A 17,121-nucleotide genomic window follows, 5' to 3' on the forward strand; every position below is an offset into this window, starting at 1 on the left:
CATTACATTAAATTTTCTTTAATTTTCTCAAGCTGTTCTTAATGATGCGCATAGTTTAAAAAATTTTAAACTATGACCAGAGCATGGCGTGTCAACAAATTCGATCAGTCCAAAGTCCGGTGAATTGAAAATTTGCAAAATTAATAAGCATTCACGTAACGTATTTAGGTACCAAAGTGGTCGAAATGACCAATTTATAATTTTCTATGGAAATTTTATACATTTATAATTCAAATGATTTTTAATGAAACATATCGATAGAAGTATTGTATTCATTACTGTATTATCAACTTTTACTCGTATCTTGGACTTTAATTCCTTCGCTACGAATATTATTCTTTAGTCATCGATAGTTCCAGTGTTGGTTCGACGTATTAACTCGTATTAAATGTCCAAATAGAATGTAACTCGGAGTGTCGTTCTGGGAAGTATCCAGAAGAAAGAAAAGAAAAAGAAAAGTACCCGCTACATACTGTTCGCTAATCCTTCGTGCGTATATATAACTAATCAGTAGCTATCAGTTTGGTGAAAACAGTCATGGCAGTCAACCTGGCTGATACTCAATAAAATGATGATATCGTTATCTACGATCGACAGGAAGAAATTACTCAGGAGGATGACAGTGGATGGTGGACGTTGAACGGCGAGGTTACTATTATATTTATTAAGGCTGCACGGAGATCGAAAGATCCGATAGGTATAAAGGGTGAAATATTGTATCGGACAATGATAGACGAAGAAACAAAGAGAAGGCAAAAGCCAGAGGCTGCTCGCATATCGTGTCTCATGATCATGAAACCTCTTTCGATCACGTTTCCATTCCCGTGCCTGATCTTTTCCCGATACGATACCTATCGATCGACAGATTTTTCTTCGCTTCTCGGCCGTACACCTGCGTTTCCTCACGTGCGTATGGGATGAAGCTCGTTTATCGTAATTCTACACCGTTACGATCATAAATGAAACATACATCTAACGTATATGGCTATTATATAATTTTATCTTCTTAATAATTATTTAAAATGGACATTTTGTATCGGTGTTATTGAATATAGCGAGTATAGTTGACGTTCGTTCGTCCATCTTTATAACGAGGTATCCACGTGCCGCGTAAATTATTAAACTACGTGAAGCATTAAACTACCTTCATCGAGGAACAGAGTTTCACGAATTATTGGATAATATCATTTACAACGATCATAAATTAATGCAGCGATGAGAGAATAAATAAACTGGATGGCGTGAGAGAAATATTAGATTGTTAAATTTATTGTTAAAGTGTCAGTAAAGTGATTTATTACTAAAGTATTAAATTGAATTAGAGATGAGAATATTGCCTCGTTTCAGGCAGATTTTAACTTTTAAATATCCTTTGATTTCAGGTATGATGTACAGTGTTTTGAACGAGCGTAAAAGTCGAGCCGGGGAGAGGTATGTAATTCTTTTCAAAGATTGTTTTGATATTCTTTTTCAAGAATATGTTTTGATAACGATGTCGTAAAATTTAAGTGGCGAATTGGCTAGAGCAGCGAAGACGAATTGTTTCGGAGTTCGAGTGGATCGGGTCGTAGTTACTTCTTTTCTCTCGTGTTAAATGCGCATGATTTGTTGACACGCGTCGTTTGGCAATAGGTTATTGCGTAATTGAAGTTGCCTGTTTTAACAAAAGAGAAAGAGACAGAGTGAATCCAGTTCCTGTGATCTCCAGAATTGAAGGTACGAGGAACGAATCTATAAAATATCTCCATATAACAATATGATATTATTAGGTTACAATGGTAATTTTGCCTATTCTTTTCAAGGAATGATTAACCTTCCGTAATATTTAATTGTATCTTCATTTTGATTCGACATTCATTATTACAAAATTGTATATTACTAATATACTTCCGTACTAAAAAATCATTTGTAATATTTTTCTCTTGACAGTAAAAGAAAATTTTAGTTACAGCAGGTTAAAGTACTATCGCCAATTATTTTCTATTCGCTCTTGAATTGTTTAACTAAGAATTTTACTGATACACGAGTTCTTGATGAATCTTCAAATTCGGTCTTCTCCAAGTACAAAAGAAATCCTCCATATTTTCGATTTCCTTAATCTCCTGTCGATCATTCACTCTTACTCAGCCCGGAATTAAAAAAATTTAGGTATACCCTCGTCAGAGTATAAATTTTCTAATTCAATCTCCTCGAAAGCGGAGCGTTATGAGAAAAGCTGTCATTTTACACCTTGGACTTGCTTTCTTCTATGTGACAATCGCTCTTTTACTTTATACCGTGTTAAGACGCTCTAGCTGGCCATCACCAGCGCCACTTGTCGCCATTTCGTAGCAAGGCGCGAGCGAGGCCACATAAACATACAACGAGCATCCGCGAGACGAAACGGAAGCTACGATGAGGCGGCGGTTTCCCTTTGAGGGGAGGCGAAACGACGCGGTCTCGTTCACGGAAAAGCCATAAAGATGATAGCAGAGTAATTGAACGAACGATTACGCGCGATAGTTAGAGTGAATAAATTGCTGGGATAATCGCCGGTGTAAGAAGCAGCGTCTAACAATAAAGCGAAATACACGTATTGGAGAGCGCGATGAAAGGGTGAACCGAGGAAAGAGAGGAGATAGTCATAACCTTCGAGATGTGCTTCTCGTGAAAAAACGCTCGAGCAGTATCGTTCGTACCCGCGAAAGTAACACCTTGCGCCGTTTAGATACAAGTAATTCGTGAGAAATCGTAAAACGAATCTACGACTGTTTAACGGTCCTTTGCTGGTTTAATGATCGGTTTTAATGGTCGCACGGGCATTCGTTAAATGTTGTTTTAATATGTCGTTCTAGCGTTCCACAATTAGCGTTTGATGCATCGTAAAGATAGATCGTACAAGGTTTGAAAGGGTTTCGATGTTTTTGAAATTGATAAACTTGGAATTTATGGTTAGTTGGAGTTTTTTTTTTTTTTTTTTTTTTTCTTTCGTCTACGTGTTTTAAATATATTTTTTTTGAAGCATACCAGGAGAGCATAATTGCGACAGTGACGATGAAAAATTGTCGATAACATACAAATATACATGACAATAACGATCCACTTGGTTTCATTTTAAGGATTAAAATCTAATTTGATAATCGTGAATATTTTTTAAGAAGAAGATTATTTTACATCGATTATTTACGTGTAACGAAGGGTACTTTTTTCTCGAAAGTTTTAAAAATTCAATGGCTCGTGAAAAACATTAGAAAATTTCGTTTATGACTTGAAAATTCGTTTATTGAACTTTGAACATTAGAGTTGAATGACGAATTGTTAAGATTTCTTCAATCTTTAGCTCTAATATTTATCGTTCAACAAAATGGTGAAAGTACAACGAGTTTTTGAAGGGGAGAATTCAGTCGTATAAATACAAACGTCAATCTTCAAAATTGTAGGAATCTGCGAAAATAATCGCGACATCTATTGATTGCTGATCGTGCAATGTGTGTGTTATGCGACAATATGCCTGAGTGTGGTACTATCTGTGGTCGCGAAGTCTGGCTCCTTCGTTTGTTTTAGATCTTCGATTGTTTTATAGTATCCACAGAATGTTTAAGAGAGTGCAAGTAAAAGATTCAGTGTTTAACATCTTGGATATTTTCATTATCCCATAATTAATTTACAACAAAAATGATCGCAGACACAGTTACGAAAGGTCTCTTGAAAATGAGACCAAGTGAATCGTGATGTATGATTCTTCACGATGTTACATCAGTTCAAATTGTCGACAATTTTTCATTGTTATTGGTACAATTACTTCGCTGCAAGTAAGATCCAACGAATAATTTCCACCTACTGAAAACCAGTATCTATTCAACGTCAGCTCGTGAACGATTCGCATCTTCCAAGAAGAGGTTCCTTCGGCACGAATCGAAGAAAGCATCAAAAGCTACACATTGTCTTTATGCTGCAACCGTATTAGATCGTGTGGCTCGCGGAATCGAAGCTAAAACGAACAGCGACCACCGAATCGATCTCTCGGATCGTAATGGCTCGCAGAGCGGGTTAACGCGCCAATCGAAATCGCTTCTTAGCCCCGTGAAACGCACCTTCGAATCACAGAGTAGCGGACGAATTACAGATTCCATATACGTGCAACGGCAATCGAGTTTCTTCCCCCCTTTTCTTCTTCTTCTTCTTCTTCTTCTTCTTCTTCTCCTCCTCTTCCTTTCTCTGTTCGGCAGGCGTGCACACGCTTATCGTTCGGCCGATGCAAAAACACGAAAAACACCGAGCACGCGGGATTCACCGACGAGAAACGGCCGAGGCGAAACCGTAGAGCCTAATGACTACCTGCATCAGGCCTCCCTGTAACACGAGTATAAACGCTCCACTCTCTCTTTCTCTCTCTCTCTCTCTCTCTCTTTCTTCTAAGCTCGTCCGTGCGAGTCCCGTTTTAATATTCGCATCCGTTCCTTAAACAGGGTCCGCGCGATAGAATCTCCGCGATGCAGCTTTTTGCCGCGACAACCCGCGTTTCCGACACGCAGCGATAGACACGCTGCTGCTCCCACCCCTTCCGTCCTATCCCGTGGTATTTGCACGGTTACTTCCGGTATTTATATTTCACTTTGACCACGGCCAGCCAGCTTGGTGTTGCTCCGCAACACTCTGCCGAGTGTGTGTTCCCGCTCGCGGGGCGAGGTTTCGAATTATTCGAATAATTTCGTTGGCGCGCGAGCGCGCGCGTCGTTGGAATTCGTGGCGCACACGGGGAGAGGCGGACACCTTCTGATAATGGTAGGTGTGTTTGTTGTGTTTTTAATGGGGAATTGATGTTGGCGAAGGGATGGGCGAGGAACGTAACGATGAGACGGTAATTTCGCTTCTGATGTTATACTCGAGCAGCGAGATTTATACGGGCGGTGAATTTAAATAAGAAATATTTACGACGTGAGAAGGAGATAGAGGGAGAGAGAGAGAGAGCTGGTCGAGATAGGATCGATGTGATTGTCTGTGTTTTTTGTTGTAATTGATAATTCGAGGGGGAGAAATTGGAGGAATCGAGAGGAGATTGACTTACTAACAATAAGTTCAGCAAGTCTGTTAGAATGGACTGTGGTATAACATTCTCTTTCTTCTTTTTTCTTTCCTTTCGAATCTTTCTGTGCAAAGAAATATTCTGAAGCTGCAGGAATTTCTTTTTCAAAATTGTAATTTTATATATAATGTTTGTTAGTTTCGTCGTATTTATATCATCTGTCTTTGGTTACAAGTCGTCTAAGTTTCACATTGTGTCATCTTCATTTTTTTTAAATTTCTCTCATTTCTCACATCATTCGTGTTTCAAATAATCAATCACACATTTGTTATTAAAACTCTTCATCTTCATCTGTCTAAAAAACATTCTAAGAATCATAACAAACACAAAATAGAGAATTCTGTCGATTATCTCATTATTCTTTAATACTACCGACGACTAAAGTATTTATAAAAATTATATTAGAGAAATTAGACAAAAGAAATAGGAAAAAATTTATAGTACAATAAAGGATAAAATTTTATTCGTATATTTTACAAATATCATTCAAATCTGTAAAGACTTTTCAACGTTTCATTGTGAATCTGTAGAACTAACTCTTGACCAATTTGGTAATTCTAATGTTAAACAACTGTCCACTTGACACTTTCACAGCTAAATACTCTTTATATCTTATACATTGATTATATATTATAATTAAAAATATCAACATCAGTAAATAAAGATATTTATTAAAACAATAAAATTGTACCTTCTACAATGATAGTTCTAACAAAACTATTCTACATAAATAATATTTCTTAGATGCGACTGCCGTCACAAATCTTGCATATCGTTACTCAATAAAATTTCTAATTACTAAATTTATTCTACATAAATAATATTAATAAAATTTCTAATTACTAAATTTATTCTACATAAATAATATTAATAAAATTTCTAATTACTAAATTTATTCTACATAAATAATATTAATAAAATTTCTAATTACTAAATTTATTCTACATAAATAATATTAATAAAATTTCTAATTACTAAATTTATTCTACATAAATAATATTAATAAAATTTCTAATTACTAAATTTATTCTACATAAATAATATTAATAAAATTTCTAATTACTAAATTATTATTTTTCTACGTAAATAATATTCTACGTAAATAATAATTCTTAGACGCGACTGCCGTCACAAATCTCGCATATTGTTAATCATTAAAATTCTTAATTACTGAATTTCTTCGTTTCTTCAGGAAACGCTTCAGAAATCGTACTCGCGTTTCGTAAACGCCGGCGTTTTTCCTTTACCCCGTTGCCTCGGCTATAACGTATCTCGCGTCTTGCTGTTGTTCCGATCAGCGTCTCTCGATAGCCGTCCGCGGAAGACGCGTGAAAAAGTACGCAAGGCTTGAGAGTGCATTCCGATGTTTCGGCGACGAAGCGAAATGCTGGCGGCGATTTCGTCTCGCGGGTACACGTAACGCCGCTTCTGGTGTCTCTCGAGGCTCCGAAGTTCGAGAAAATAATTAAGGTGCAGCCAGATGTCGGCCAGATGATAACGCTGGATCAACTTCTTTTTTTTTTTTTTTCACTTGAACCTCATTCGTCCGAATTTCATTGTTTGTCGTTATCCGTTTAATGACACGAGGGACACTTTCCCTCGAGGGAGAGAGTGTTGCTTAGGATGAAAGTCGTTGAACAGTAACATTGTACATTTTCACGTCGTTTCTTTAAGTCGCCAATTTTTTTTCAGTCAGCCTCGAGTTTGAGGTAATCGAAGTGTCAGGCAATCGTGGAAGGTGAATGAATCGATTAAAGTTCCGTATGAGAAATTGTTGCAGGTGTCTCGGAAATTTACAGAGATCGACGATCCGTTTCAATTTTAGCTTTTGTTTATTTGAAATGTTATGCTGCGATCTTCGAAAACGAAAGGAAACATTAATGATTATTTGTATTTTCGGTTGGCATCGGAATTATTTACTAAATGTACATAAGGTTCTTATTCCTTATCAGTGTTCGAAAGTATTTTTCAAAATTCATCGCAACGCATTGGTTTAAGCTAGAATTATTTTTTAACGTTTCTGTAAGTAATAGATATTGAATCGAGCAGAACTGTAGGAATTGAATTTAATAACTTCATTCCTCAAATTTATCGAAGTTGAAGTGATGAATTCCTAATATTTCACAGAATAATTTTCGTAAACGATTATAGATAAAAGTTAAGTTCCCTTTAGTGGAAACACAGAGCCCTCTGTGAAGTACGAAAGCCAGTTGGATTAATTAGAAAATTGTCAATTGTTCGAACTGTCGGCGAGGGAATCGATAGAGTGTTAGAGAAAGAAGATGGAATATTACGAAGACGAATCTTTTAGACGGATTCTAAAAGAGGGGAGGCGAAAGGAAGAAAGAAAAGGAAAAAGAAGAAGAAAGACGAGCTACGGAACGAAACAGGTGAACTGCGTAGAACCGACATGCGTTTTACACATTCCCGCAGTGTTACAGGTATACATGCCTGCATCATAGCGTGTAACATAGAATAAAAGGGCTGCATCCGTTCGAACAACTGTAGGACGCATCAACCGAACAATAGGTTTCCTCGGTAGACGAAATTAATGTTATTATTGGACCAAATGTCTGGGGCCACGTCGTGGGAAGAAACAGTTTCTCGACAAACCTTCTCTTCCTTCGGCTCCCTGTTACCTTTTTCCCTCGGACCCTTCTTCTCTTCCTCCGCTCTTCCGTTTCTTCCTCTTCCAAACGGGACATCGGGAACGACTCTCCTTCTTTTCTTTCTTTCTTTCAATTTAATACGAAGAAAGGTGTTCGCAACCCTATTTCGTCGGTCGCGTAATTATTGGTTCACAAACGAAGACAAACGTACCACTCCGAAAATTGCCATGGAAATGCATATTCATTGTGTCTTCAATTGTTTAACGAGCTCTATTGTCGTCCGAGCATGACTGATTGTGACGTACAGTTTTCGAACGGGCGGTATCGTTTTTTCAAACGATGAAAGATAGCCAGATGGTATTGTCTTAAATTCTCCTCCGTACAATTAAAACTAAATTATCAGCGGTATTTGTATAAAAATGCCTACTTGAGGTTTGAAGTTCAATTTCAGTTGAAAGAATACATGTTTCAGAATCTCAGGTTACTTGGCAAAAATTTTTAATCTAATTATTGCTTGTAATTTTTCTGATGAAACACTTTGAATGCCTAGTTTAATTCTCACGTGGTGTCATTTCAAATATAGGCTGTTTGATTTTATTTTGTGTATTCATAAAACTCAGCTGAATTGAATGATTTAAGGTTAGTTAATTTAACTTTAAATTTTTCAATCATTCTCAGTGATTCAATGATACCAGTTGATAGTTAACATTAGAATTACCAACGTAATCAGAATTTACAATTTACAATTTTTGTCAAAAATGTATGTAAATTGAAACGAGAAACATATAAATAAAAGCTTGCATAGTTTATTATGTCATCAAACTTTTTCTATTTCTTTTGCTTTAATATCTCTGCACGGAAATTTACTTTCACTTGCTCTCACTTTTCGAACAATTATGCATAAATTAAAACTAAAATTAATTAGTTCATCAAACAAGATAAATAAATTAAAAATCACATTGCGAACTTGTACGATCTATACTTACTATTATCTATAATATCTATACAATATATATATATATATATTATCTGTAATATATATATATATATATATACTATTATCTATTATTATCTGTAATCCTCCCTCTAATCAAATTGATCTATTAAACTATCCTGTCTAACTTACACCGCTCGCTATCGTACAGATTCCTCGAAACCGAATCGAGTTTTCAAAAAAAAAAAAAAAGAAAAAAAAGAAAGAAAATAGAAAATCCCGAAAAGAATCCGCGGATATATTCTCGGGACGGTGCACGTGCAACCAGCCAACGATCGCGACGATACGCGTGAAAGGTTCTGCTGCGTTTCGAAGTGTGCAACACGGCCTGTGTTTCACGGCGCGGAAAAGGGACAGCCGCTAACGAAAGGTGGCCAAGTGGAAGCGGGACAGGGAAGCGAGAAAAGCGAGAGAAAACCAACGTGTGGCACGCAAACGCCGATGGGATTGTATTCAGAGGCTCGACAGGAAGTAGGCGTTCGATGGAATTCGGCCAAGGTACGAGAGCCCGGCCAAAGGTGGAAGTCGCCCATTACGATTACGTCGTTCCGTTTGTAAAAACAAACGTTTTACGCGCCGCGCCACCGGCGTCGTCGGTCGTTTCACGACAATTATCCATCGTTACGAACGAGCGAGAAAGAGCGGTAACGTTGATCGGTAATGGGGCGAAAACTGTATATTCGAACGAATTCCTTGCCCTCGTTTTTTCGTTTATGGTTGCGTTCAGGTGGTGATTTAGCTTTAATCGTCTTTCGCCTCTTCAATTACGGCGGACGTTCACCGGGAAACTTTGCGGAGCCTAGAAGAAACGTTTGAGGTTACGAGGCGGTGGTGCATGTTTAGAGAAACTTGGTCACGGGAGAGGGCGAATCTTGGCGGTTTTTACGATCTCTTTTACGTCTCTAACGTTCTATGGATTGGAAGGAGGAAAGTATTGAATAGGAGAATTGAATTGAATTTAATTTAAAAGATTTGTGAAACGAAAACTGTCGAGGAGTTATTTTCTAATCAGATAATTGAATTATTACGAAATCTGTACGTATTGTGTCGTCGCAATCATCAGTTCGAACGTAGTTAATATTGAAAAGTTGGAACTGAAATCTCTGATTCTGCGATTTATTAAATTCATTTTATTTTAAAACAAATTAATTCAACAAAAAAAAAGAAAATCCTTTTGACATACGATTGCAAAATGTCCTTATTCAATTTTTTACCATTCTGCAAACGAACAACAAAAGGAATTTTAAGAAAAAACAAAAGAAAAGTAAGCCAAAGCACAATATATTAAAATAAAAATCAAAATTTAAACTGAAAATAATTATAACTAAGTTAAAATTAATTTAAAATATGTTACAAATTTAAAGAAAAAATAAAAATTTTTTCACATACATTACATTATATTTACATACATTTACATTGTAACAATGAGCGTATCATTCTATAAAATGTGCTCACAGTGAATTTACAGTTATTAACTATCTTATGATTAACTAAAACTAAACGTACGCAAATTACAATTAAAAACCATAAGGAGCATATGAGACTCGAAAAGGTGGCTATCCTTCCAACGATTCTCTTGATACTCCAGTTTTTTCAGAGAAATTCAAGCGGCAATATCTCGAGAACCAGAAGTTCTTCCTCGGTGAAATTCCGAGTTTTGTATCAGGAGCATATGAGAATCAAAGAGGTGGCACGAATAGGCCACGCCTTCAACGATTCTCCTGATACAGAGGTATTTCGAAAGAAATTTCAGCGGCAATATCTCGAGAACCAGAAGTTATCTCTCGCTGAAATTTCGAATTTTGTATCATGAGCATATGACAACCGAGGAGGTGGCACGAATAGGCCACGTCTCCAACGATTCTCCTGATACAGAGGTATTTTGAAAGAAATTCAAGCGGCAATATCTCGAGAACCAGTGTTTTCTCGGTGACATTTCGAGTTTTGTATCAGGAGCATATGACAATCGAGGAGGTGGCACGAATAGGCCACGCCTTCAACGATTCTCCTGATGCAGAGGTATTACGAAAGAAATTTCAGCGGCAATATCTCGAGAACCAGAAGTTATCTCTCGCTGAAATTTCGAATTTTGTATCATGAGCATATGACAACCGAGGAGGTGGCACGAATAGGCCACGTCTCCAACGATTCTCCTGATACAGAGGTATTTTGAAAGAAATTCAAGCGGCAATATCTCGAGAACCAGTGTTTTCTCGGTGACATTTCGAGTTTTGTATCAGGAGCATATGACAATCGAGGAGGTGGCACGAATAGGCCACGCCTTCAACGATTCTCCTGATACAGAGGTATTTCGAAACAAATTTCAGCGGCAATATCTCGAGAACCAGAAGTTATCTCTCGCTGAAATTTCGAATTTTGTATCATGAGCATATGACAACCGAGGAGGTGGCACGAATAGGCCACGTCTCCAACGATTCTCCTGATACAGAGGTATTTTGAAAGAAATTCAAGCGGCAATATCTCGAGAACCAGTGTTTTCTCGGTGAAATTCCGAGTTTTGTATCAGGAGCATATGAGAATCAAAGAGGTGGCACGAATAGGCCACGCCTTCAACGATTCTCCTGATACAGCGGTATTTCGAAAGAAATTCCAGCGGCAATATCTCGAGAACCAAAAGTTATCTCTCGCTGAAATTTCGAATTTTGTATCAGAAACATGTAAGAATCGAGGAGGTGGCACGACAAGGCCACGCCTCCAACTGATCTCCTGGTACAGAGATATTTCGAAAGAAATTCAAGCGGCAATATCTCGAGAACCAGAAGTTCTTCCTCGGTAAAATTCCGAGTTTTGTATCAGGAGCATATGAGAATCAAAGAGGTGGCACGAATAGGCCACGCCTTCAACGATTCTCCTGATACAGCGGTATTTCGAAAGAAATTCCAGCGGCAATATCTCGAGAACCAAAAGTTATCTCTCGCTGAAATTTCGAATTTTGTATCAGAAACATGTAAGAATCGAGGAGGTGGCACGACAAGGCCACGCCTCCAACTGATCTCCTGGTACAGAGATATTTCGAAAGAAATTCAAGCGGCAATATCTCGAGAACCAGAAGTTCTTCCTCGGTAAAATTCCGAGTTTTGTATCAGGAGCATATGAGAATCAAAGAGGTGGCACGAATAGGCCACGCCTTCAACGATTCTCCTGATACAGAGGTATTTCGAAAGAAATTCCAGCGGCAATATCTCGAGAATCAAAAGTTATCTCTCGCTGAAATTTCGAATTTTGTATCAGGAGGATATGACAACCGAGGAGGTGGCACGAATAGGCCACGTCTCCAACAATTCTCCTGATACAGAGGTATTTCGAAAGAAATTCAAGCGGCAATATCTCGAGAACCAGTGTTTTCTCGGTGAAATTTCGAATTTTGTATCAGGAGCATATGAGAATCGAGGAGGTGGCACGATAAGGCTCCACTAACGACGATTGTCCTGATACTCCGGTTTTTCGAAAGAAATTCAAGCGGCATTATCTCGAAAATCAGAAGCTTCTTCTCAGTGAAATTTCGAGTTTTGTATCAGGAGCATATAACAATCGAGGAGGTGGCACGAATAGGCCACGTCTCCAACGATTTTCCTGATACAGAGGTATTTCGAAAGAAATTCAAGCGGCAATATCTCAAAAACCAGAAGCTTCTTTTCGGTGAAATTTCGAGTTTTGTATCAGGAGCATATAAGAATCGAAGAGATGGCACGATTAGGCCACGCCTCCAGCGGGTCTCCTGATATTGAGGTATTTCGAAAGAGATATCTCGAGAATCATAAGGTCTTTCGCGGTGAAATTTCGAATTCTGTATCAGGAGCATATGAGAATCAAGGAGGTGGCATTACAATGCTCCGCTTCCAACGATTCTCCTGATAGCTGATCTATCTGTTATCATCTATTATTTCCCTTGTTTGCTTGTTTCCCTTGTATCAAGTGCGAAGAGGAGGTGATCTTGTAATCGCTCTGTGTAATCTGGTCGATTCCTTCCTTTTACCACGAGTGTTTCATCGTCGAACGGTTTCTCAAAAAGATGTCCGTTTGCTCGATCTGTTTCCGTGCGTTCCATAGCTCTGTAGTCTTTAAATCGGCAAGCATGATTGATCGCTCTCCGCGTGACGTCCATCCACCGTGGCCCTTTTGCACGATTTCACTGTGTACCTTTCCCTTTTTCCTGGCTCGTCATCGTTGATGGGCCCTCCTTCTCTCCTCCTCCCTCCTGTCATCGATTTTCTTAATAATTAACAGCTTGTCGCGCCCACTCTTGTCGCGCGTCTTCGTCCCGACGACGATTTACACGGAGGTAAACACGCTTCTCGCCGTGACACGCAAGACAGGCCCCGCTGACGTGACGTGTAATTCGTCGGACTGTGTTCTTTGGAGGATATACAAACTGGGCGATTAAAATTGGATAGAACGATATTGAGAGGAATTATGGAGCGGTCTTTTGGTTTAGGCTAGAGTTCATGAAGTTTACTTTCGCGAGATTTAGATTAATTACTGGTATTACTGTAATAGATAGTATCGAAATTGGTAGGCAATAGGTATGTGAAGTATTCAAATTTGTATTTTCTTTCTATAAATTTTGAGAGAACGATCGATTTTTTGAAAAAGTTACAAAATCTATTGCTTGTTACATATAGAGAAATGATGAGTATTACGTGGAAAGTAAATACACACATTTATACTTATACATTTTTCGATGGTCAATAATAAATTACCTGACTCTACACTCGTTGTAGTGTTAATAGAGTTATTTTTTCATTAAAATTTTGTTTTATTCAGCTCCACGTACACTTCGAAGTGTTCTCCCTGACTCACTGACACAAGATAATATAAACGATTATCATCAACAGCCAAATGATTATGCATTCGTCAACAACCGATCACAATACCGAACGATAAAATAAACCACAAACAAACACAAATAAAAGTCAAAAATAAATTACCAATATTCCCGATATATCCGTCTCTAAAAGTGGTCATCCTGAAAAGTCTTCCTGAAGAGTCTTCGAGTATCCTAGACGTGCGTCTTATTCGGCTGTCAGTTCCAGTAGCTGCGAAACCTGCCTGCCCTCTCTTTTCACCATCTCACGCCACAACAATGTCCTGGAGGCTATCATAAATTGCAAACGATTTTCACCCATTCCACGACCGCCTCTTCCATCGCATATCATTCCGCCTCTCGGCATCCCTCCACTCAATCTTCACCTTATATCTTTTCTCCTCGTCACACTTTCTTCTACTATACATCTATAATTCTCTCTCTCTCTCTCTCTTTCTCTCTTTCCCCATTCGTTTCACTCGTTACATGAACGACGAAGGAGAAGAAGAAATCACAGTCCACGAGAGTATCAACCGCGCGACTCGCGGTGCCATTTCACCGGGACATGGTTGTATGCAGATGGAACCGCGAAGACAGATGCCGCGCCGCGAACGAATCGCCGGAGCTCGCGAGCACCCGCTTCGCGGTCCTCTATCTGGCGTATCGCAATGTGACGGGTGTGTCGGCAGTATATCAGTCCCGGGCCCGCCAGCCAGTCATCGTTGACAACGAGATATTAATACAATGCGCGAGAAGCCGCCGCTCGTGCACGCGCACGAACACGCCAAGCTCGCGCCCGCTCTCTTTCCGAGGGAGAACAGGCTGGAAATTATGATAGTCGATAGCGTGATTAAACAGGCTGGATGGAAAGGAAAGGATATCGGGTGGGCGAGGATGGGGCGGATACAGGAGATTGAAAGTGATAGTCCGGGTTTTTTTTTTGTTTTTTTTTTTTTTTTTGTTTTGTTTTTAATAAAGGAATTATCTCGAATGATTTTATTTCGAGACGCAGGTATCGAACGATTAGCTGGTTTCTCGTGAAAATTTTGTAAATTTGCTTTCAAACGCCTGGCGCATTTTTTATTCGACGCGGATGCAGATTGAAAATCGTAGTCGGTGTTTCTTTTTGTTTTTTTTTTTTTCCTTTTTCTTTCAAATAACGATTCTTGCGGAAATTTTGTAAATTCGCGACTATTCGTTTAAATGACTGTCGCCGTTTTTATTCGACGCGAATGCAGATCGAAAATGGTAGTCGATTTTTTTTTTTTTTTAAATAAAGGAATTATTTCGAGTGACTTTGAGGTATCGAACGATTCGTTGGTTCTCTTGTAAATTTGTTTTTATATGACTGTCGCATTTTCTATTCGACGTGAATGCAGATTAAAAATGGTAGTCGGTTCTTTTTTTAATGAAGGAATTATTTCGAGTGATTTTGACGCAGATATCCAACGATTCGTTGGTTTCTTGTGGAAATTTTGTAAATTCGCGACTATTCGCTTTCAAATGATTGTCGCATTTTTTTAATAGTAGTTTTTTTAACAGTGAAGGAACAGTAAATGGAAAATTGTTGTCGAATTTTTTAATAGTACAACCATCGAAGAGATGGCCAATTCGTAGAAATTTTATAGATTTACGATAATTGTCACATCTTTTAATAGCAGATAGAGAAATATTTTGATAATAAAATGCTTGGTATTTTGAAAGAGTTCCAAATTCGTAGAAATGTTGTAGATTTACGATGATCTGTTTTTGTATGGTTGTCACATCTTTTAATAGTAGAAGGAGAAACATTTTGACAGTGACGCTTGATATTTTGAAGGAATTCGAAATTCGAGAGAATTTTAGAGATGGAAGTTGGTTGGTTGGAGTAATTGCAGCAGAATTCTAATCGGAGAGTTTCAGGGGTGAGATTTTATTTCGTGAGAAACTTTGAAGTCACTGAGTAGGCCAATTTTATATTTGAATTTCACATTGGTAATTTAAACAGAATTTCGCAGAGAGGATTTTCATATGATTGAAAGCACGAGACAATGTACGTAGATGTTTTAATTTTTTCGAGATTAGTGACACACACCTGGTGCAAAGTGATCAATGACGAAATGGCATGCAAATGAAATTGATTTTATAAACAACTGTTAGTTAAATGTTAGTCTCTAGCGAAATAATTGTACGTATTGCAAAATATTAAGAATTCGTCGTCTATTGAATAAAAATCTGAATTTCAACAAGTAGATATTAATTCTGACGAATAAATCCCCCCTAATTCAAGGTAATTCAAGGTAATTTCTGTCTCGCGTTTTTAATTAGGCGTAATTAGTATTACCGAGAAATTGTTAGAGAACATTACTGTAATATCAAATTGCGTCTAGACGCATAATTTTATACACTTGAGTAAAACACGTCTAATTTGAGGAGGCGCGGTAAAAACGGGCAAACAGAGAGATAAACGGCATAGACCGATAAGTAAATGACTTTATTGGAGAGTAATGTTGTAAGCCAATTACAGCAATTTGCTAAAATACTCGGTGGTGCTGCAACGCGCGACAAACTGTGATCGCGTGATGAACGATCGCGCAAATACCGGGCGAGAAACTACACGGTGTGATCTGAAATCATCCGGAGGCTCTGCAATACGTGGCACTCTCTATTGTCATTTTTACTTGCCCGCGTGGAAATTTTCTCATTCAGAAGGTAATGATACGTTTCAATTTGAAAGACAAAAAAGAAAGAAAATGAACTGCACGTGTGAAAGTCTGTTCTGTCTGACAATGAGTGATTCGCGTAACACGTATCATCAGCTGCGCGTGATGTTTTAAAATAAAAATGGAATTTGCAGCAGGAATTGTCACGATTTCTCGTGTTGGTAATTTAATTTAAATTAATTTATCATCGGTAAATAAATCGTACTATAATTATCCATAAAAGCTATTTTTTAAAGAATAGTATCAAGAAACTTTGTTCCTTTCGTAAAATAAAAATGCACAAAAATATCGATGATGCATAAGGAACGAAATTTTTCAATTGAAGGTAGAATGATCTTTTCGTTAAAAAAAAAAAAAAAAGAAAATTTATTACGCGTAAAAATACGTTCCTTATTTAAAAATCAGAGAAAATGCATTTCAGCTCAAGTAAAACGCATCGCTACAATCTCGTGCACGAGTAATTCTCGAATCGCCGTGGAAATGAACGAAAGTCGGAATGGAATTTGGAACGAAACGAAGTCACTAGCGTATACAGTCGGTCGGTTCCCACTTTCCCGGTCGATGGCCGCCCATTTTCCCGGTCATCCTGTACATGCAACGAGCGGAATACGCTCAATTCGAAAGTGATTGTGTTCCCTCGCGCGGGCCGCTGTAAATAGCGACCTTGGTTCTCCATGCTGCAAACTTCAAGGCTATTGCAATCGGGTTGCACGAGTGGGTGGCTGCGAACGACATCGCGGGAGGGGAGATAAGGGTGCATTCACATCGTCTGCCTGAGACGCAAGCGGTATCTTCTGCGTTATCCGTAATCTGCCCTATCAATCTTTATCTCGAATCGGCTACGTTCAACACCGCATTCGCCATACTTTATTCTCCTCTCTTTTTCTCTTTGTTGTAATATATTTTTCGTCAAATTTCGTTTATAC

The 17,121-nt window shown here is 38.2% G+C and overlaps 1 protein-coding gene across 1 annotated transcript in view; it reads left to right on the plus strand.

Annotated features, from left to right (window-relative positions):
• Positions 1 to 17,121, plus strand: part of LOC122529266 (UPF0489 protein C5orf22 homolog) — a 558,593-nt gene that overhangs the window by 477,929 nt on the left and 63,543 nt on the right. The window lies entirely within an intron of this gene.

This window comes from Frieseomelitta varia, unplaced genomic scaffold, assembly GCF_011392965.1.
Source record: "Frieseomelitta varia isolate USP_RPSP 00005682 unplaced genomic scaffold, Fvar_1.2 scaffold_281, whole genome shotgun sequence".
NCBI lineage: Eukaryota > Metazoa > Arthropoda > Insecta > Hymenoptera > Apidae > Frieseomelitta > Frieseomelitta varia.